The sequence below is a fragment of the Bombina bombina genome, chromosome 5 (assembly GCF_027579735.1).
Source record: "Bombina bombina isolate aBomBom1 chromosome 5, aBomBom1.pri, whole genome shotgun sequence".
NCBI classification, from domain to species: Eukaryota; Metazoa; Chordata; class Amphibia; order Anura; family Bombinatoridae; genus Bombina; species Bombina bombina.
The window spans coordinates 1,111,716,067-1,111,740,445 of record NC_069503.1 but is presented as its reverse complement, the minus strand read 5'-3'; positions in this window follow the sequence as shown (position 1 = coordinate 1,111,740,445).

Below are 24,379 nucleotides of genomic sequence, written 5' to 3'. Positions count from 1 at the left end.
TGGGGCTATCCCTGTTATACCGGGACTGGTGTCAACCTTACTTACTAGCCATAGGCCTCCACGACCCAATATTTGAAATCAAATCAGCTGCTCCTTTAAATGTTGGTGGTCTTGTAAAACCACAAGCCCTTTAAAATGTGAAAAAAGTACATAGGGTCTTGATAGGGTAGGGTGTTTAAAAGTTAAATGTGTTATGTCAAGAGACCCCAGTATAGTTTATTATATAGTTCTCAGTAATGTGAAAATTAAATGTTTATGATTTAAATAGAGTATGCACTTTTGAACAACTTTTCCAATTATGTCTATTATTTAATTGACTTTTTTCTCTTTTTAGAAGGTAGGTAAGCTCAGGAGCAGAAGGGCACTACTGGGAACTGGCTGCTTATTGGTGGTGCGTGAGTTGGAGTTCCTTGTGGCGTGTGGTTAACCCCTAAAGGATACTATCTGGTTGTTCGACTGGAACGCCGCACTCAGCCACAACTTGGAACACATTGATCCTGCATCGAAGGCGAGTCTGCCGGACGACTCGGAGGATCCGGCTTGCTCAATTTGCACATTAATGTGCTATATGAGATGTGAGTACCTCTCTGCACCTGTCCCATATTACTTATTATGTGGATTATCTACCCTTTGAGTCGCCTTTTTGTCTTTTTTACTTCTCTATACAGGGAGTGCAGAATTATTAGGCAAATGAGTATTTTGACCACATCATCCTCTTTATGCATGTTGTCTTACTCCAAGCTGTATAGGCTCGAAAGCCTACTAGAAATTAAGCATATTAGGTGATGTGCATCTCTGTAATGAGAAGGGGTGTGGTCTAATGACATCAACACCCTATATCAGGTGTGCATAATTATTAGGCAACTTCCTTTCCTTTGCCAAAATGGGTCAAAAGAAGGACTTGACAGGCTCAGAAACGTCAAAAATAGTGAGATATCTTGCAGAGGGATGCAGCATGCAAAGCTTCTGAAGCGTGATCATCGAACAATCAAGCGTTTCATTCAAAATAGTCAACAGGGTCGCAAGAAGAGTGTGGAAAAACCAAGGCGCAAAATAACTGCCCATGAACTGAGAAAAGTCAAGCGTGCAGCTGCCAAGATGCCACTTGCCACCAGTTTGGCCCTATTTAAGAGCTGCAACATCACTGGAGTGCCCAAAAGCACAAGGTTTGCAATACTCAGAGACATGGCCAAGGTAAGAAAGGCTGAAAGACGACCACCACTGAACAAGACACACAAGCTGAAACGTCAAGACTGGGCCAAGAAATATCTCAAGACTGATTTTTCTAAGGTTTTATGGACTGATGAAATGAGAGTGAGTCTTGATGGGCCAGATGGATGGGCCCGTGGCTGGATTGGTAAAGGGCAGAGAGCTCCAGTCCGACTCAGACGCCAGCAAGGTGGAGGTGGAGTACTGGTTTGGGCTGGTATCATCAAAGATGAGCTTGTGGGGCCTTTTCGGGTTGAGGATGGAGTCAAGCTCAACTCCCAGTCCTACTGCCAGTTTCTGGAAGACACCTTCTTCAAGCAGTGGTACAGGAAGAAGTCTGCATCCTTCAAGAAAAACATGATTTTCATGCAGGACAATGCTCCATCACACGCGTCCAAGTACTCCACAGCGTGGCTGGCAAGAAAGGGTATAAAAGAAGAAAATCTAATGACATGGCCTCCTTGTTCACCTGATCTGAACCCCATTGAGAACCTGTGGTCCATCATCAAATGTGAGATTTACAAGGAGGGAAAACAGTACACCTCTCTGAACAGTGTCTGGGAGGCTGTGGTTGCTGCTGCACGCAATGTTGATGGTGAACAGATCAAAACACTGACAGAATACATGGATGGCAGGCTTTTGAGTGTCCTTGCAAAGAAAGGTGGCTATATTGGTCACTGATTTGTTTTGTTTTTTGTTTTTGAATGTCAGAAATGTATATTTGTGAATGTTGAGATGTTATATTGGTTTCACTGGTAAAAATAAATAATTGAAATGGGTATATATTTGTTTTTTGTTAAGTTGCCTAATAATTATGCACAGTAATAGTCACCTGCACACACAGATATCCCCCTAAAATAGCTATAACTAAAAACAAACTAAAAACTACTTCCAAAACTATTCAGCTTTGATATTAATGAGTTTTTTGGGTTCATTGAGAACATGGTTGTTGTTCAATAATAAAATTAATCCTCAAAAATACAACTTGCCTAATAATTCTGCACTCCCTGTATATGCTCCTTGCTATTGGATCACTTGATTTGTTCAGCTAGCGCCCAGTAGTGCAAGAGAATGAAGCATATTTAATAAAATAAGTTAATTGTTTGTTTAAAGGGACAGTGAACACTAAACATTTTTTAAAAAGATAGATAACCCCTTTATTTACCATTCGCCAGTTTTGCATAACCAACACTGTTATAGAAATATAATTTCTTTCATGTAATTAGCAAGAGTCCATGAGCTAGTGACGTATGGGATATACATTCCTACCAGGAGGGGCAAAGTTTCCCAAACCTTAAAATGCCTATAAATACACCCCTCACCACACCCACAATTCAGTTTTACAAACTTTGCCTCCCATGGAGGTGGTGAAGTAAGTTTGTGCTAGATTCTACGTTGATATGCGCTCCGCAGCAGGCTGAAGCCCGGTTTTCCTCTCAGAGTGCAGTGAATGTCAGAGGGATGTGAAGAGAGTATTGCCTATTTGAATACAATGGTCTACCTCTAGGGGATCTATTTCATAGGTTCTCTGTTATCGGTCGTATAGATTTCTTCTCCTACCTCCCTTTTCAGATCGACGATATACTCTTATATTCCATTACCTCGACTGATTCTCGTTTCAGTACTGGTTTGGCTATCTACTATATGTAGATGAGTGTCCTGGGGTAAGTAAGTTTTATTTTTGTGACACTCTAAGCTATGGTTGGGCACTTTATATGTAAAGTTCTAAATATATGTGTTTAAACTTATATTTGCCATGATTCAGGATAATCAGTATTCCTTCATTCAGACTGTCAGTTTCATTATTTGGGATAATGCATATGAATAAATATTTTTTTCTTACCTTAAAAATTTTCAATTTACTTTTTTCCCTGCGGGCTGTTAGGCTCGCGGGGGCAGAATATGCTTCAATTTATTGCGTCTTTTTTGGCGCAAAAATTTTGTCATTTCCAGCGCCGTAGTTGACGCTGGAAGTTTGTTCGTTGTTACGTCATTTTTTGACGCATGTGTGTTCAGACTTTTTTTACTAATATACTTTTTACCGCTGTAATTACCTTGTATCCAAGCTTCTTGAGACTGCCTCCTTATCTCAGTTCTTTTGACAGACTTGCATTTTAGATAATCAGTAAGTGAGCACAATGTTATCCATATAACAGAAATAAAGCAAATTTGATGATAGATGAGTACATTGGAAAGTTGTTTAAAATTGTATGCCCTATCTGAATCATGAAAGTTTAATTTGGACCTTACTGTTCCTTTACTGTCCCTTTAAAGTTGCTTACTATTTGTATGATCTTATTGAATGAGGAAAGACATTTTCTGAATTTCAGTGGTTGAGTTTTTTTATAGCAGCTAGCATATTTCAGCTGGGGTATAATTTCAATTAGTTTTTTTTTAGAGTTTAGGGGTTAATTTTAATTAGGGAGTTTTAGTGCTGGAAGTTATTGAAATCGGCAATTGTGATGGTTTAGAGCTTAATAGTGCCTGGGTGTTTCAGTGGCATGGTTAGTGATAGGTGTTTAAATTTACTTCAGTTTTGCTTTATTCTCTTGGTATTCTTCGTTGAAGGACTACTGGGAGCTTGCTAAACACATCAGTTGAGCCAATGACAAATGGCAAATATGTGCAGCCACCAATTAGCAGGTAGCTTCCAGTAGTGTATTGCTGCTCCTTTCAATCTTTCAATAAAGAATGCCAAGAGAATGAAGCAAAATGGATACAATAAGTAAATTGGAAAGTAGTTTAAAATTGCATGTTCTTTTCTGAAACATGAAAGTTTAGTTTTGAATTCACTGTCCCTTTAATTTAAACCACATTGTGGGCCAAATTACTAGTGGAGTGCAAACGTTTGCGTCCGAGCTATAAAAGGTTTAACGCTGGGGTCAGTGCTTGTCGGGCTTACCGCTGGTATTACAAGTTGACATGAAGAGCGATTGTAATCAAGATTGATGCATGAATGATTACCGCGACTTCAGAGCTCTGGTTAACTGTTTCACGAAACATAAAAGTTGTACAAAACAAATCAAAGCTACATTACAAAGTGTAGTTACCCTCATATTAACACTATTTAGTTAAAATTATTTTAAAAAATATTGCAGAAAGGCTCAAAGATATGAGCTCTCAGGCTGCACATAGCGTTAACATGGATATACATACATATACATGTAGGAAGATGTATATGTATGTATAGATATATGTCTATATACAGTATGTGTTTATATGTATTTATGTATTTATAAGTGTATATGTGTATTTACAGACATATATACATATAAACACATAAATACATATGTACACATATATAGACATATATACAAGCGCATTGCAGCCCTTCATAGTCAAGTATATGAAAACATGTTAAAGCAAATTTATGCAATATTCATTTTGAATAAAGTGTTATAGTGTATATATTTACTGTAAATATTTCATATTCAAATGTTCTGCACATAGCAGAATATGTTCTATGTATTTTTAAATAGATATTCATACATATCTGTATATATCTATACCTATAAATATATATCTATATAGGTATAGATATATATTGTACCAAAAAAAAACATATATAGGTAGAAATATGTATTTATGAATAAATAGAACATATTCTGTTATTTGAAGAACATTGAAATGTGAAATATTCATATTTTCTTGTTGGGTTAGTGCAAATTAGAATATGTGGTCGGGTTTGTGTGACAGTGGGGTGTTTTTCTCCCCTTTTGTCTCCTCTTTTTTCTCCATTGACTTCTATGGGGGAATACGTGAATGTGCACACAATATTCTAACTTCAGCTTTTTGAGCTTGTCGGGTTAACGCGAGAGTGAAAACAGTTTACTTTCAACTCGTAATATGAGCGTAACCCAACAAGCACAAAAGGTTTCTTCTAGTGCAATTAACGCTCTAGTAGAAGAGTAAATTTGTGCTCCACTCGTAATCTGACCCTGTATGTTCTATCTGAATCAAGAAAGTTTAAGTTTACTTTATTGTCCCTTTTAAATATGATAAGGGTTAAGCGTTTATAATGCTAGCAGAGACTATTCTCTCTGAACTTACTGCAAGGCACAAAAATAATATCCAGGTAAAACAAATGGAGGTGGAATGTATTTTGCACAATAGATATTAATAGTTTGCAAACTTTTATTTTTGTGCTCCACTTGTAATCCACACCAACACTCGAAGGGGCAGCCTTCATGGAATTCTATAAAAAGGAGACTGTTCCTGCGAGTGGTGAGATGTCTCTTATATAAATAATGAGAGCTCTCAGACAACTGAATGTTAATTAACTGAATAAAAAATAAACTTTATTGTCTCCTATAACTTTCAATGGGACAAGAAAATAACGTCTAGGTACCGTAAATTGACTGGCGCAAATTAAAATCGGATACCTTTGCTAAGAGGTACCAGGTTTAATCTTTTTTAACCTATGATCCTGCTTAAAAAGATTAAGACCAGCATTATATATACACAGCCCTAACTTTCAAATGACTACAGATATATACAACACATGCTACCATTGGTAGCTGGAGGTTGGAGCAAGAGGGTGAATTATCCCCTCACCCAATAAATATTGCTTTTTAAATACTTTTTAATCTTATTAGTATTTATCTATATATATATACATTATTATTATTATTTTAGTTGACGTTTAAAATCAGAATTTCAAACAATCTAAAAGTGGTAAATGATACTTTAGGGCCGAATTATCAAGCTCTGAATGGTCAACCTGGTCTGAGGTGGTGGACAGCAATCATCCCGATCGAATACGATTGGGTTGATTGACACCCTCTGCTAGCGGCCAGTCTGCAGGAGGCAGCATTACATTGTATCATGTCAGCTCGCACATTAATAAATATGCCCCTTTGTGTGCACTTATTATTCTAGGGACAGTCAGAATGCACTAAATAATTACATATGTCCATGATGGAATTAAAGAAAAACTTAAGAACTTCCTTTATTATATAATGTAATTCTAAAAAAAAATGCATATATAAAACATATGTTGTACCCTGCAAGGAAGCAAAACTTTCTATCCTATACTATAAAAGGCCAAGTGTGTTTGTCTGAAGCTGTCATGCGCAGTAGAGACAGCACGCGGACAAACACACTGGCCTAAGTCCCTACCTGTTCTGCCGACTGCGCCGAGCAGAAGTGGGCGTGACCGATCGATAGGTGGTGAGATAGAGAGAGGGGAGAGAGAGAGGGGGGAGAGAGAGAGGGGAGAGAGGGAGAAAGGGGGGAGAGAGAGAAAGAGAGAGAGAGGGGAGAGAGAGAGGGGAGCGAGAGAGAGAGGGGAGCGAGAGGGGGAGATGGAGAGAGAGAGGGGGAGAGAGCGCAAAAGAGAGGGGGAGAGAGAGAAAGCAAAAGAGAGTGGGAGGGAGAGAACGCCAGGGGTGGGACCACTGTAATGCAAAAAATGGCCCGTGTGAACGGGCTTTAGGACTAGTTTCCTATAATGGGCCACTCTAGAGGTCGCATGCTGCTCCATTACTTTTAGAGAAGGTCTATGTAAACCAGAGGACCACTTTTCGGTCCCATTTTATAAACCTCTACATAATCTCCATCTCTTAAATCTGACAGACTTACTAATAAATACACAATAACTTTGAGGTAAAGAAACAATATGTGATTGCGATGACTTGTTTTTATATTCATATTTCATAATATTGTGATTCATATTTATTGATATCTATAGACATATATTAATTTTAACATAGAGCACATTTGCTACAGTACGATTGCAATATTATAAGTAAAACATGATCACGCAATTACAATCACAATATTGTATACAATATACCAGCACTGAGTTAAAGAATAATATAATCTTTATTTAAGACCCATTAAAATTAGGGACGTTTCGGGGATTAACCCCTTAGCATGACTAAGGGGTTAATCCCTGAAACGTTGCTACTTTTAATGGGTCTTAAATAAAGATTATATTATTCTTTAACTCAGTGCTGGTATATTGTATACTTTTGGATTAAATATAGGGTTAATGCAGTTTACCCTTATACCGTGCACTTAGACAGTGGTGCTGTGAAATAACATTAAAGGGACAGTCAACACCAGAATTTTTGTTGTTTTAAAAGATAGATAATCCGTTAATTACCAATTCCCCAGTTTTGCATAACCAACACAGTTATAATTATACATGTTTTACCTCTGTAATTCGTGGAAAAAAGAGGTTTTGTAAGGGCGCTAATAGCTGAAGATACTTGTGTGAAATTATTTACACTATCTGTGATAGATATCCGTGATAAATGTTTTAAGTGTTAATAAAATCAGATCAGAAAAGCTTCTATCAAAAACAAATGATTTATTCGGTTACAGTATATTTAAAAAAAAATTAAAAATTTTTTTTAGAGACGTCTCTAGTACAATTCGGTCAGAGAATAAAAATAAAAATTAAAGTAGTACTGATTAGTACTTCATGAGAAATATTAGTTTACTGCTTATTTTATTAGTCACAGGGAAAATATCTATTGGTGTGTGACTAAGCAGATTGCCAAGATTTCTCATGAATTATTCAGAGTTCATAAAATTACACATTGACATCTATTTAAAATGAAATTCACATAACGGCTTGATAAAACTTGTGCAAAAAAATGGAGCTTAAAATAGAGCTGTGCATAAGAAGGAAAATTATATAGAGTTATGTCTCTGTACCGGATTAGGTCAATCCTTTGTGTTTGTTTCACAGCGAACTATCAAAGATAATTATTGTGTCCATATATATGAACCAAGAGAAATATCCAATAATCATATACTGCTGATAGCTTAAGATTGCAGTTTGCAACTCTCATACAGATTGTACCTTTTCGTATGCGTGAGCAACAGCAGGGTATCCTGTGCGTCCTGCGGCTCAGTTCTTCTGGCAGTGTCCTCATGTTGTTGGCGTCTGACTTCACACCCGATGTGTGGGGGCTTGACTTGCGTCTGCCAATCACTGCTTAACGAATCGTTAGTATACAAAATTTCTTCTTGTATCCGATACTTAGTATACAAAATTTCTTCTTGTATCCGATACTTAGTACTTGTTAGGTACCGATCAGCGGAGATGTATATGTTGGAGATAGATTCACCTGCACTTAGTGCTATTTGCACGCAGGTTCCGATGATGCTTGTCTTTAATGTCCTTTGGTGACAGTCAACCCGGGTTGGTTCAATCGGCTCAAAGATTAGTGGAGTCAAGTGTGCAGTCTTTTACTTCTACGCGTTTCACTCCCTCCAGGAGCTTTATCAAGAATGATTTGGACTGTTTGACTCCTCTCTTTAATAGGTGTATCTTGTTTCCCATTGGTTCATGGTAATCCCATAGTTAAGGTGGTATAATTTATTTGCACTTGCTCCTTATACATTGCTCCATTATATTGCTTATTGTAAATTTGACCAAACATATTTAGATATCAAAACATAAAAAGACCATTAAAACATTTTTATTTTTATTTGGATATCGAAACAAAAAGACCATTAAAAATTTTTTTGTTAAAATTGGACCAAACCTATTAGGAATAAGTATAAAAGCGTAGAAAATTTGTTGGGGAAATTGAATTATTGTGTTAGGATGCATAAAAGATATATTCTCTAATCAAGAAGAAATGGTGAGATATCGAGTTCTGAATTTAGACCTTTGGGGAATAGCGTGTCAAATTTAAAGATATACTCTGCCTCTTTTAGAAGCAGTTTTTTCTGTATATCCCCACCTCTCCAATGTTTTTCTACTTTGTATATACCCCAATAAGATAGATCTTTTGTATTGCCCTTATGTATGGTTTTAAAATGTTTATAAAGATGCGTATCCTCCATTTCGTTCTCTATATTATTAAGATGTTCCCTGATTCTATCTCTCAGAGTTCTGTTAGTTTCTCCAAAATAAAAAAGATTGCAAGTGCATTTTAGGACATAAATAATACCTTTATGTGAGCATCTTATGAGTTCTTTAATTAATATGATATTATTAGGACCTATCTGTATCGTATTGGATTTATTGCTGTGTTTGCATGATTTACATGAGTAACATGGAAAAAAACCTGTTAGCTTCTGTCCATGGAGATCTTTTTGTATTAATTTTTTGTTTTTGGGTTTTCTTAGTTCACTGGGTGCAAGGGCTGATTTTAAGTTACTTGCTTTTTTGAAAACAAAGCTGGGGTTGTCTGTTACTTTTTCTCCCAGAATATTATCTTCCTTAATGAGATGCCAATGCCCTTTTATAATTTTTTTCACCATATTATGGTCATTGTGGTAATCAGTTATAAAGGGAATTTTTATTCTATTTTCGTCTGTGTTTGTTTTTTCTTTGTATACTAGTAATGATTCCCTGTTGGTATTTTTTGCCCTTTCTAATGCTTTTTTGGTATGGGTTGTGTTGTAACCTCTTGAGTTGAATCTTTCAATTATTGTTCCTGCCTGGTCTTCAAAATCTGCCATCCTAGAGCAGTTTTTTCGGACTCTGAGACACTGCCCTATTGGTATGTTGTCTTTCCAGGCGTCCAGATGACAACTTTTGGCATGCAAATAATTGTTACAATCAACTTGTTTGAAATATGTTTTTGTCTCTATCTTATTGCCCAGTGCCATGATTTCCAAATCCAGGAAAGTGATTGTCTCTGTACTTTGGTTATGTGTGAAATGCAGACCTAAATTATTTTGGTTCATTTTTTCAAACATTTGAATTAGATCAGTTTCTGGCCCTTTCCAAATTATTATAAGGTCATCAATGTACCTTTTATAGAGTACAAGGTTTGCACCATAGCCGCCGGATCCGAAGAAATTTTCTTCCCAGAGACCCATAAAGAGATTGGCGTAGCTAGGTGCAAACCTTGTACCCATTGCTGTTCCTTCTATTTGGAGATAAAACTTATTATTAAAAGAGAAATAGTTGTTCTCTAGGATAAATTTAATGCTCATCAAAATAAATTCCTTATGTATTTCTGGCATATCTGTGTCTTTTGTTAGATAGTGGTTGATTGCCTCCATTCCCTTTTTGTGGTCTATCACTGTGTACAGTGACGTTACGTCACAGGTGGCTAGATACATATCATCTTCCCACTGGAAAGTATTTAAGATGTTAAGTACTTGAGTAGAGTCCCTCAAGTAAGAACTTAAATTTGTTACATATTTTTGCAGATGTACATCTACATATCTTGAGAGATTGGAGGAAATGGAATCGATCCCTGATATGATGGGCCTACCAGGGGGATCGATTAGGCTCTTGTGAATTTTTGGTAGAAAGTAAAAGATCGGTATTCTTGGATTTTGAGGCGTAAGAAATTGATATTCTTTTTCATTTAATACACCTGATCTTTTACCTTCTACCAACAATTTGTTCAGTGTTTGTGTATATTTATTTGTAGGATTAAGATCCAATTTTTTATATGTTGTGGTATTGTCTAAGAGTCTATGGGCTTCAATGAGATATTTTGCGGTGTCCATCACGACTATACCGCCGCCCTTATCTGCAGATTTTATAGTTAACTCTTTATTGTTCTGTAGGTTATTTATGATGGCTTTTTCCTTCAGGCTTAGGTTAAACTGTTTTGGTTGTTGGGTATTACATCTTTTAATGTCTTTAAGTACTAATTTTTCGAAAGTATCTAGATAATTCCCTTTTGATTGTGTAGGGTTAAATTTAGATTTTGGTTTTAGATTAGAGTGATTGATTTTCACAGATGTTTGTGTATTCAACTGTCTCTCTATAGGGTTTTTTAAGAAATGTCTTTTCAAGGTAAGATTTCTCACAAATTTTTTTTTAGTGGTTGATTGCCTCCATTCCCTTTTTGTGGTCTATCACTGTGTACAGTGACGTTACGTCACAGGTGGCTAGATACATATCATCTTCCCACTGGAAAGTATTTAAGATGTTAAGTACTTGAGTAGAGTCCCTCAAGTAAGAACTTAAATTTGTTACATATTTTTGCAGATATCCATCTACATATCTTGAGAGATTGGAGGAAATGGAATCGATCCCTGATATGATAGGCCTACCAGGGGGATCGATTAGGCTCTTGTGAATTTTTGGTAGAAAGTAAAAGATTGGTATTCTTGGATTTTGAGGAGTAAGAAATTGATATTCTTTTTCATTTAATACACCTGATCTTTTACCTTCTACCAACAATTTGTTCAGTGTTTGAGTATATTTATTTGTAGGATTAAGATCCAATTTTTTATATGTTGTGGTATTCTTGGATACTCCCACTCATTGGGTTTTTCATTATATGTCCTAGAATGGGTGTTATCTGTCCTGTTATGTGGATAATACTGTTCTCTTGCTCTATACCATGGTTGTTGATTATAGTGATGGTCTCTGTTATAGTTAGATGATCTTTCGTTTTGATATACATTCCTATTATATGTATTTTGATACCTATTATTCTCATAATGATGGTAAGTATTATGTTGTCTTTTGTTTTTGTAGGTATTACCGTGTGGATAATAATTAATGTGGGTCTTAGATGTGTCTAAATTATCTTCGGTAGTTTCTTCCATTTGTTGAGATTGACTATTATTTTTTATGTCTATTTCCATTTTTCCCCATTTTGTTCTTAATAAATCTTTATTCAGATTATTTAGTTTATCCATTATTACTTTTTGTCTTTCTTTGTATTCATTTTCGTTTTTCCTGTCCTTTAATTTCTCTTTAATTTCTAAAATATTTTTCTCAATAGTTAAAAGTGTTTCTTTTCTAGATCTTTTCAAAATCTCAATTAGTGTGTTAGAGGCTTTAGTTAGTGTATCTTTCCATTCTGTTTGTAAAGTATCGCTTAAAGTGAAAGTGCAATTTTTCTTTAAAAGTAATCCTTTTGGTATAATACCTTTTTTTGTGTATCTATTAAGGAAAACTAATTCCATTTGTTGTTTTAGTTCTTTTGTGAGTTCATGTTCTAAACTTTGCATTAGGTCTGAAATTTTGTCTGAACTAATCGGATTTGTTAAGGGGATGTTTTCCTCTCTCATATCTAGAAAGATTTTATCCCTGAAGTCAAAAATATCCTCCATATTTAGTTAGGTGGTATAAAAAGAAAAGGAAAACCTGCTGCAACTATTTATGTGAAGGAAAATCGTGATGTGAAAGAGTGTGAGAAAATAGTGCGCTGGTAAAATAAAGTATCAAACCCCTTACAATGTTTTAGATCCTTCAATCTAAAAGTAGTATGTCGTGGAAAAAAGAGGTTTTGTAAGGGCGCTAATAGCTGAAGATACTTGTGTGAAATTATTTACACTATCTGTGATAGATATCCGTGATAAATGTTTTAAGTGTTAATAAAATCAGATCCGAAAAGCTTCTATCAAAAACAAATGATTTATTCGGTTACAGTATATTTAAAAAAAAAATTAAAATTTTTTTTTAGAGACGTCTCTAGTACAATTCGGTCAGAGAATAAAAATAAAAATAAAAGTAGTACTGATTAGTACTTCATGAGAAATATTAGTTTACTGCTTATTTTATTAGTCACAGGGAAAATATCTATTGGTGTGTGACTAAGCAGATTGCCAAGATTTCTCATGAATTATTCAGAGTTCATAAAATTACACATTCTATTTAAAATGAAATTCACATAACGGCTTGATAAAACTTGTGCAAAAAAATGGAGCTTAAAATAGAGCTGTGCATAAGAAGGAAAATTATATAGAGTTATGTCTCTGTATATCGTGTCCATATATATGAACCAAGAGAAATATCCAATAATCATATACTGCTGATAGCTTAAGATTGCAGTTTGCAACTCTCATACAGATTGTACCTTATCGTATGCGTGAGCAACAGCAGGGTATCCTGTGTGTCCTGCGGCTCAGTTCTTCTGGCAGTGTCCTCGTGTTGTTGGCGTCTGACGTCACACCCGATGTGTGGGGGCTTGACTTGCGTCTGCCAATCACTGCTTAACGAATCGTTAGTATACAAAATTTCTTCTTGTATCCGATACTTAGTATACAAAATTTCTTCTTGTATCCGATACTTAGTACTTGTTAGGTACCGATCAGCGGAGATGTATACGTTGGAGATAGATTCACCTGCACTTAGTGCTATTTGCACGCAGGTTCCGATGATGCTTGTCTTTAATGTCCTTTGGTGACAGTCAACATAATACTTACCATCATTATGAGAATAATAGGTATCAAAATACATATAATAGGAATGCATATCAAAACGAAAGATCATCTAACTATAACAGAGACCATCACTATAATCAACAACCATGGTATAGAGCAAGAGAACAGTATTATCCACATAACAGGACAGATAACACCCATTCTAGCACATATAATGAAAAACCCAATGAGTGGGAGTATCCAAGAACATATAGGAGAGAAAACAGACAATGGGACTCTTGGAGAACTCCGACCCACAATAGGTTTGAACCTTTAAGAGACTTAGAGCAAAGAAGAGAAAACCAAACACATAATGATTACCCACTTTTTTTAGGGAAAAGCCCTCTGAAAGAGGGCACTTCAAGGGACCTCTTTCAGCTAGAAACAGCAACAAATCCCAGAAGAAAAAGGGGATTAGAGGAAAGAGAGGAAGGGGATTATCCAGAAAAAGTAGCAAAAAGAGGGAGATAACTAACAACAATCAAGGAATATATAACTTAAGTAGTACTCCCCTTAACAAAGAAGAAGAAAAAGTCCTAAGCCTAGGTCTCACATATGCTCCCACTGCCAGACTCAACAAATTTAATACTTTTATACATGTGAAAAAATTTGTGAGAAATCTTACCTTGAAAAGACATTTCTTAAAAAACCCTATAGAGAGACAGTTGAATACACAAACATCTGTGAAAATCAATCACTCTAATCTAAAACCAAAATCTAAATTTAACCCTACACAATCAAAAGGGAATTATCTAGATACTTTCGAAAAATTAGTACTTAAAGACATTAAAAGATGTACTACCCAAAAACCAAAACAGTTTAACCTAAGCCTGAAGGAAAAAGCCATCATAAATAACCTACAGAACAATAAAGAGTTAACTATAAAATCTGCAGATAAGGGCGGCGGTATAGTCGTGATGGACACCGCAAAATATCTCATTGAAGCCCATAGACTCTTAGACAATACCACAACATATAAAAAATTGGATCTTAATCCTACAAATAAATATACACAAACACTGAACAAATTGTTGGTAGAAGGTAAAAGATCAGGTGTATTAAATGAAAAAGAATATCAATTTCTTACGCCTCAAAATCCAAGAATACCGATCTTTTACTTTCTACCAAAAATTCACAAGAGCCTAATCGATCCCCCTGGTAGGCCCATCATATCAGGGATCGATTCCATTTCCTCCAATCTCTCAAGATATGTAGATGTACATCTGCAAAAATATGTAACAAATTTAAGTTCTTACTTGAGGGACTCTACTCAAGTACTTAACATCTTAAATACTTTCCAGTGGGAAGATGATATGTATCTAGCCACCTGTGACGTAACGTCACTGTACACAGTGATAGACCACAAAAAGGGAATGGAGGCAATCAACCACTATCTAACAAAAGACACAGATATGCCAGAAATACATAAGGAATTTATTTTGATGAGCATTAAATTTATCCTAGAGAACAACTATTTCTCTTTTAATAATAAGTTTTATCTCCAAATAGAAGGAACAGCAATGGGTACAAGGTTTGCACCTAGCTACGCCAATCTCTTTATGGGTCTCTGGGAAGAAAATTTCTTCGGATCCGGCGGCTATGGTGCAAACCTTGTACTCTATAAAAGGTACATTGATGACCTTATAATAATTTGGAAAGGGCCAGAAACTGATCTAATTCAAATGTTTGAAAAAATGAACCAAAATAATTTTGGTCTGCATTTCACACATAACCAAAGTAAAGAGACAATCACTTTCCTGGATTTGGAAATCATGGCACTGGGCAATAAGATAGAGACAAAAACATATATCAAACAAGTTGATTGTAACAATTATTTGCATGCCAAAAGTTGTCATCTGGACGCCTGGAAAGACAACATACCAATAGGGCAGTGTCTCAGAGTCCGAAAAAACTGCTCTAGGATGGCAGATTTCGAAGACCAGGCAGGAACACTAATTGAAAGATTCAACTCAAGAGGTTACAACACAACACATACCAAAAAAGCATTAGAAAGGGCAAAAAATACCAACAGGGAATCATTACTAGTATACAAAGAAAAAACAAATACAGACGAAAATAGAATAAAAATTCCCTTTATAACTGATTACCACACTGACCATAATATGGTGAAAAAAATTATAAAAAGGCATTGGCATCTCATTAAGGAAGATAATATTCTGGGAGAAAAAGTAACAGACAACCCCAGCTTTGTTTTCAAAAAAGCAAGTAACTTAAAATCAGCCCTTGCACCCAGTGAACTAAGAAAACCCAAAAACAAAAAATTAATACAAAAAGATCTCCATGGACAGAAGCTAACAGGTTTTTTTCCATGTTACTCATGTTAATCATGCAAACACAGCAATAAATCCAATACGATACAGATAGGTCCTAATAATATCATATTAATTAAAGAACTCATAAGATGCTCACATAAAGGTATTATTTATGTCCTAAAATGCACTTGCAATCTTTTTTATTTTGGAGAAACTAACAGAACTCTGAGAGATAGAATCAGGGAACATCTTAATAATATAGAGAACGAAATGGAGGATACGCATCTTTATAAACATTTTAAAACCATACATAAGGGCAATACAAAAGATGTATCTTATTGGGGTATATACAAAGTAGAAAAACATTGGAGAGGTGGGGATATACAGAAAAAACTGCTTCTAAAAGAGGCAGAGTATATCTTTAAATTTGACACGCTATTCCCCAAAGGTCTAAATTCAGAACTCGATATCTCACCATTTCTTCTTGATTAGAGAATATATCTTTTATGCATCCTAACACAATAATTCAATTTCCCCAACAAATGCATTTTCTACGCTTTTATACTTATTCCTAATAGGTTTGGTCCAATTTTAACAAAAAAATTTTTAATGGTCTTTTTGTTTCGATATCCAAATAAAAATAAAAATGTTTTAATGGTCTTTTTATGTTTTGATATCTAAATATGTTTGGTCAAATTTACGATAAGCAATATAATGGAGCAATGTATAAGGAGCAAGTGCAAATAAATTATACCACCTTAACTATGGGATTACCATGAACCAATGGGAAACAGGATACACCTATTAAAGAGAGGAGTCAAACAGTCCAAATCATTCTTGATAAAGCTCCTGGAGGGAGTGAAAAGCGTAGAAGTAAAAGACTGCACACTTGACTCCACTAATCTTTGAGCCGATTGAACCAACCCGGGTTGACTGTCACCAAAGGACATTAAAGACAAGCATCATCGGAACCTGCGTGCAAATAGCACTAAGTGCAGGTGAATCTATCTCCAACATATACATCTCCGCTGATCGGTACCTAACAAGTACTAAGTATCGGATACAAGAAGAAATTTTGTATACTAAGTATCAGATACAAGAAGAAATTTTGTATACTAACGATTCGTTAAGCAGTGATTGGCAGACGCAAGTCAAGCCCCCACACATCGGGTGTGACGTCAAACGCCAACAACACGAGGACACTGCCAGAAGAACTGAGCCGCAGGACGCACAGGATACCCTGCTGTTGCTCACGCATACGATAAGGTACAATCTGTATGAGAGTTGCAAACTGCAATCTTAAGCTATCAGCAGTATATGATTATTGGATATTTCTCTTGGTTCATATATATGGACACGATAATTATCTTTGATAGTTCGCTGTGAAACAAACACAAAGGATTGACCTAATCCGGTACAGAGACATAACTCTATATAATTTTCCTTCTTATGCACAGCTCTATTTTAAGCTCCATTTTTTTGCACAAGTTTTATCAAGCTGTTATGTGAATTTCATTTTAAATAGATGTCAATGTGTAATTTTATGAACTCTGAATAATTCATGAGAAATCTTGGCAAATTGCTTAGTCACACACCAATAGATATTTTCCCTGTGACTAATAAAATAAGCAGTAAACTAATATTTCTCATGAAGTACTAATCAGTACTACTTTTATTTTTATTTTTATTCTCTGACCGAATTGTACTAGAGACGTCTCTAAAAAAAAATTTTTAATTTTTTTTAAATATACTGTAACCGAATAAATCATTTGTTTTTGATAGAAGCTTTTCTGATCTGATTTTATTAACACTTAAAACATTTATCATGGATATCTATCACAGATAGTGTAAATAATTTCACACAAGTATCTTCAGCTATTAGCGCCCTTACAAAACCTCTTTTTTCCACGACATACTACTTTTAGATTGAAGGATCTAAAACATTGTAAGGGGTTTGATACTTTATTTTACCAGCGCACTATTTTCTCACACTCTTTTACCTCTGTAATTACCTTGTATCTATGCCTCAGTAGACTGTCCCCTTATTTCAGTTCTTTTGACAGACTTGCATTTTAGCCAATCAAAGCTGACTCCATGGTAAATTCATGTGCATGAGCTCAAAGTTATCTATATGAAACACGTGAACTAATGCCCTCTAGTGGTGAAAAACTATAAAAATGCATTTAGATTAGAGGCAGCCGTCAAGGTCTAAGTAATTAGCATATGAACCTCCTAGGTTTAGCTTTCAACTAAGAATACCAAGAGAACAAAGCATAATTGGTGATAAAAGTAAATTGGAAAGTTGTTTAAAATGACATGCCCTGGAGTTTCCGGAGGAGGAGCACAGGTGTGTGATCAGGTGCTGCACCTGTCCTGATCTCTCCTACCTACAAGCTGTTGGTGTGGAACCGCGCCCAAAACCCTCTAGTTTAGGGTGGCTTGTATTGCTGAATATCACCGCTGCTGGAAACTCCATAGTGCCCTGACATTGCACTAAATAGCTGCAGATAGCAGCTCTGAAAAAGGACCTAACATTATAGTAAAATTAATACTCTTTAAAAAACGGCTGTTGTCACACAATCTCCTTATTAAGCCGGGGCAACCCAAGAAGAAGTGTTCAACTAAAAGACAAGTCAAACTCCCGATCACTGCCGAATAAACTGAAACCGAGGACGGAGCTGAGAGGCGCTGCACTTATCATAAGCTGTGTGGACTCTGAGAACTTACCGCTCTCCTGTGTTTACTGAATACCTAGGAGTTGGAGCTGGAGTTACCTGTACTTCACACCGGCACTGTGGCTGGAGCAGTGGGTGCGGATGGTGTAGCCTGTTGTTTCTCTTTTTACTTGCATCCCTGCGCTGAAGTGGCATTCCCCCTCCCACCGGTGCTGCGCGAGGGGGGGCCACTGCTGGAGGAGACGGGTCGATCCCGGGTGCAGGGCTGGCTCCGGGGAGGATAACGTGGAGCTGCTGGAGTGGTAGCTGTGGATGCCCTTTTTCCCGCCTCTGCCTTCTTTCTTCTGCCTCTAGCCAAGGTGTTTGAGACTCAGGAGTGCTGTCGGTGTTGGCTGGCGGAGTGACTGTGGCAGCATATGAGTCACACCCCTGAGAGTAGCTGACCGGCTTTCTTGAAAAAGACGCAGGAGACGAGGTTATTGGTATCTGTGTATTGCAGTCTGCTGATTTGTTTTTCGGCAAACGCTGTTCCCTCGACCTGGAAGACGCTCCCCTTCCCACCGATGCTGCGTGAGGGGGGGCTGAGGCTGATGATCGCTGGTTATCCCCTGCTCAAAGCTTGGTCTATTGGTTCTGGGTAACGTAGAACTCCTGGGATAAAACTTGCAGTTTTTCCTTTCCTTTTTAGCCGCCTCTATCCTGAAATGACTTGACCCTTATTATTTGTTCTTTTTTTTTTTTTTTTTCTTCTCCTTTGCTGGGGTTTGCATATAATCTATAAGCTATGACAGCCGGCTTGACTTTGATATAAATAACGGCTATTGCTTGCAAGCACTGTACAACATTTAATTTTGTTAGATCTGTTTTCTTTAGCTGTTATTTACGATAAAACCTAGAACCCCTTAGTTTCTAACTGCTATATATTTTTCCTTGAAAGTGCATGTTGTTAATTTATAGCAGCAAAAAGTGAAACATTGTATTATTTTATTCTTGAATTATTTAGTTTGTTACTAACTGACTGGGGGTTTTCGCTTGCTTCTCTCTCAGATCCATAGCAAGTGTACTATAACACCGGGCCACTCCATGTAGTTCTACCTAAGTTTTGAAGACACATCCAGCGGTGTTAAAATATACTATGAGTACTGACTTCAAAAAAGTAAAATATATTTAGCTTAGAGGTGTGTTTGACCCTGACTTAAATAACGGCTACTGGCCTATAAGCGCTTTATAATACCTAAATTTGCTAGGTTTGTTTTCTTTAGGTTGTATTTATGACAACTTAAAATTTAGAACCCCCTAGTTTCTAATTGGTATATATTTCTCTTGGAAACTGTATGTTGTTAATTTGTAGCAGCAAAATGTGAAACATTGTATCTTCATATTTCCTGAACCATTCAGACTGTTACTAATTGACTGGGGGTTTCTTTTGTTTTCTTCACAGACCCACAGCAAGCGTATTATAATATTGAATTACCCTATATAGCTTTGCTCAACTTTTAAAGCTACATTAAGCTCTGTTAAAATTTGTCAGGAGCACTGGTTTCATAGCAGTGATTTACATTTAGTTTAAAGGTGTGTTAATAGTCTACAAGTAATCTGGTGTGCCAGATACACACAGGTGAAATAATCTGAGTATCAATTAGCTTAAAAGTACCTTAAAAGCTGATTTCTTTCTAAAATTTATAAAATATTGACCTGATGGCCTAGGACTAGGAGACTTGAGTTGCTAAATACTGTTTTTTTCTGTTCTTAGCTGAAAATTTAAAACGATATATTAATCACTATTGAGGGCTTTCTTAAAGATTAGAAAACTGTGGGCTCCACAGCAGGACCCCTTCTCTGTGATATGATATATCTTATCTTGTTACCAGCTTGACTGAACCTGACTCACTTAGTTCACGGTTAATTTTTCTTTTCTTTCTCTCCTTTTAGAGGAGAAAATAACCTACACTAAAGTGTTCACTTTTTCACATATCCTTCACTTCTCTCTCCTTTTTTCAGTAGATTAGTCTGTCTCTTTCTTTTTTTTTTTTTTTTTTTTTTGCTCCCTACCACAATTCACTCCCATTATTTTATGGATAAATTTTTACACACACAATCTCGCACATCACCTTCAGTCATGTCGGCTAGACAGAGGGATAAAAAACATAAACCCAATACAGAGCCTGTGGGTGAGCCACAATTGGTAACCCAAGAATCATCAAATTTACTTGATTCCGCTGATACACAGTCTCTAGTCTTAAATATCTCTGCTGCTCTCGCACCTAAGTTTGATTCACTTAGAATAGAAATCAAACAGGATATTGCGCAGCTAGTTACAGAAGTCAAACAATTCTCGGAAAGATTCTCTGAAGTTGAACAGAGAGTATCTGACTTAGAAGATCTCACTCTAGCTCTCAAAACAGTAAACTAGAAGCCACTTCCTCAGCCCTTGCTAAATTGCAAAATAAAGTAGAAGACTTGGAAAATCGCGCCAGGCGCAATAACTTGAAAGAAGTGGGGGTACCTGAGGGGAAGCAGTTTGAGGATTTAAATACATTCATAACACAAACATTACCAGCATTACTGAACATACCTCAAACGCAGCCAGTTATAGAAAGGGTGCACAGGTTAGGGTCATTACCTTTATCCAAAGAAAATATGAGGCCAAGGCCAATCATAGCTAAATTCCTGAATTACCAGGACAAAATTACATTCCTACAAGCCTTTCGTAAAAATCAACCTATATTACTGGAAGGTACAAAAATCCTTTTATTCCAGGACTATGCAGCTGAAACTGCCTCAAAAAGAAGGCAGTTGGCTCCGGTCTGCACTAAGTTTATACAGCAGGGGCTGCGAGCGACAATTTTACATCCTGCTAGGTTACGACTTGTGTGCAACAACACTTTGCATTTTTTTGATTCTGCCAGTACGGCAGAATCATTTTTCACCAAAAACTGCACACCTGAGCAGTTGAGGTGACACACTATCTAGGTTTTTTTTTTCCTATTGGTAAAAATTAGAATAGATCTGTTATTTTTCATTTTTTCCCTTAAGATGGGCCCTTTTCAGCAAATGGGCAACATACGGCTCAGGTGGGTCAGTCGCATGTTTTGGGGTTTTCCTTTTCCCCTTTTTTTTTTTTTTTTTTTTTTCTTTCTCTTCTTCTTCACCATCTTCCCTTCTGGAACATAGATATCTACTATAATGACTGGGATTAAATTTACCTCATGGAATATAGGAGGGTTAACTTCTCCTATTAAGAGAAAAATGATAATCTCCTATTTGAAGAAAATAAGTACTGCTATTGCTTTTTTACAAGAAACCCACTTAAAGACTCAAGAAATTCTTAAACTAAAATCTTCTTGGGTTAAGGAGGTCTTTTTCTCATCTAGTTCTAGCCGAAAAGGGGGAGTTGCTATTCTTCTGGGTAAAAAACTCAAATATGAGATAATACAAAGTGAATCAGATGAGGAGGGGAGATATATCATACTGAAAATTAAGGTTGCTAATGTTTTGTACACTTTATGCAATGTATATGCTCCAAATGTTTTTAGTTCCTCATTTTGGGATACGCTTCAGGCCAGGCTTATGACATGTGCAGAGGGTTTTTTAATTCTAGCTGGGGACTTTAATATGGCTCCTCAATACCCAATTGATAGAATGAGGCAGCAGCCATTAGTCAAAAAAACCAAAAGAGATAATCTCGAGGCAAAGTTGTTCTCCAGGATTTTTTCTAACTTGAGAGTCAAGGATATTTGGAGGATATTGAATCCGGATACACGTGATTTTACATGTCTCTCAAAAGCACATAAATCACTGTCACGGATTGATTTATTTTTGGTTGATGAAAGACTCTGTAAACACAAAGTATCAGCTCAAATTTTGCCTATTGTGGTATCGGATCATGCTCCAATTTGCTTTGAGATTTATACGACTGGCCCTTCACATACAAATAATCGGTTTTTCTTTCCTAAATATTTGTCTGCTGATTCTGGATTCAGAAGTTTCCTCGAAACTAAGTTTCAGGACTTTGCCTTGTTTAATGCGGAGGCTAGAGCCCGTCCTTCTTTGTTTTGGGAAACTGCTAAAGCAGTGTTGAGGGGGGAAATTTTGGCATATACCATTAGGCGTACCAAGAAATTTAAAAAACGCGAAAATGAACTTCTTCGCGCAGTTACAAATGCTTATAACTCATATTTATTAGAAAAGACGTCTCAGAAATGGGTTAAATATATTGCTGCATTAGAAGAGAGAGACTCATTCCTACTTTATAAATCTACTCAGCAGGAAGTTCGGTTTTCTGCGAAACTTTACAAATATGGGAACAAGACGGGAAAACTTCTGGCTAGATTGCTGAGGCAGGATTTAGGCTCTCAGTTAATAGATTCTCTAGAAAAAGAGGGACAGATGTTTAGTTCCTCTCAGGATTTTGTTCAAATTTTCTATGATTACTATAAGGGAATATACTCCCCCAGGACTTCTGACCTCACAGAACGTCGGAAGTTCTGGGGAGAAATTTCTTTTCCAACATTAACACCTAGTCTAATTAAGGAACTTGAATCCCCCATTACGGAAATAGAAGTTGCAAAGGCAATTAAAAATCTAGCATATAACAAAGCACCTGGCCCGGATGGAATACCTAATGAGTTCTATAAAATGATACCCTCCACTGTAATACCTGATTTAACCTTGTTATTCAACTATATATATACAGAGGGAAATGAACCCTCATCTAATTTTACAGCTTCATATACGTCTTTAATTTTAAAAAAGGGCAAAGATGCAAGAATGGTCGAGTCATATAGACCCATAGCTTTGATGAACACCGATTATAAATTGTTGACTACGATTCTCGCCCAGAGACTCCAGTCCCTTCTTCCCCTGATTATTAGCCCAGATCAGGCTGGTTTTATGAAGAATAGGAACTCTGCGGCCAAAATAAGGGAACTCCTGCTTACCTTGGATTATTTTGCGAATGGTACGGATGCTGATCATTCAGAGGAGGGAGGTATTCCAGATTTGGCAATCTTGGCTATTGACGCCGAAAAGGCCTTTGACTCAGTTTACCATGATCATCTTCTATTTTCATTAGAACAATTTGGGCTAAAAGGTAAATTTGCTAAGTTTATTGAAAAACTTTATCGTACAGCCTCCACAAGAATGATAGTAAATGGCCAGCTATCTCCAGAAATAATTCTGCATAGGGGGACTAGGCAGGGGTGTCCCCTTTCCCCGCTCCTTTTTAATATTGCTATAGAACCTTTTGCTATAATGATAAGACAGAGATTGGAGGGGATTGGGGTGGCTGGGCGGGAGTTGAAAATAGCATTATATGCTGATGATATTCTCATTTATCTTTCTAATTTACGTAGAAATTTACCTACTCTTTTATCAACTATACAACAGTTTGGTTCCTTTTCAGGGTATAAGGTAAATATAAAGAAATCTGAACTTCTCTGGATAAGGCACACAGACAGCTCTCCTATAAATGTACCCTTCTCTATAGTGAATGACTCATTTAGATATTTGGGTATAAATGTCTCAAGTAATCCTGATTCCTGGTATTCCCTGAACATTCCTCCTGTGTTGAATAAGGTTAAATCCGTTTTTAAGAACTGGCAGACTTTACCCTTGTCCTTGTCTGGACGCATAGCAGCTTATAAGATGATCTTATTACAAAAAATTCTATATGTCCTTCAAAATATTCCTTTAATTTTAAGAAAGAACGATTTGAGTTTATTCAATTCACAACTCCGGTTTTTCCTGTGGCAGGGTAGGAAATCCAGAATATCACTTGTAAAACTCTCCCTTCCAATAGGATCCGGAGGCCTGGCTTTACCTGATTTACGAGTATATAACTATGTATTTCTGGTTCGTATTCTAGCAGATTGGCTTTTTGCTCATAATTATGTTACAAATAATGACTTAGAGAGCAGTATTTTGTATCCTTATTCACCAATTGCGTTGATTCATCTCGACACTACTCATATCCCACCCCAAGTTAAACGTTATAGATCTATTTATAATATAATTCTAGCTTGGAGAAAGATATGTACTTTATTAGGAATAGAACATCGGGTGTCGAGCTTCCTAGGTTTTTTGGGGAACCCACAATTTCAGCTAGGAACACCATCTTCAATCTTTTTAGAGTGGAAG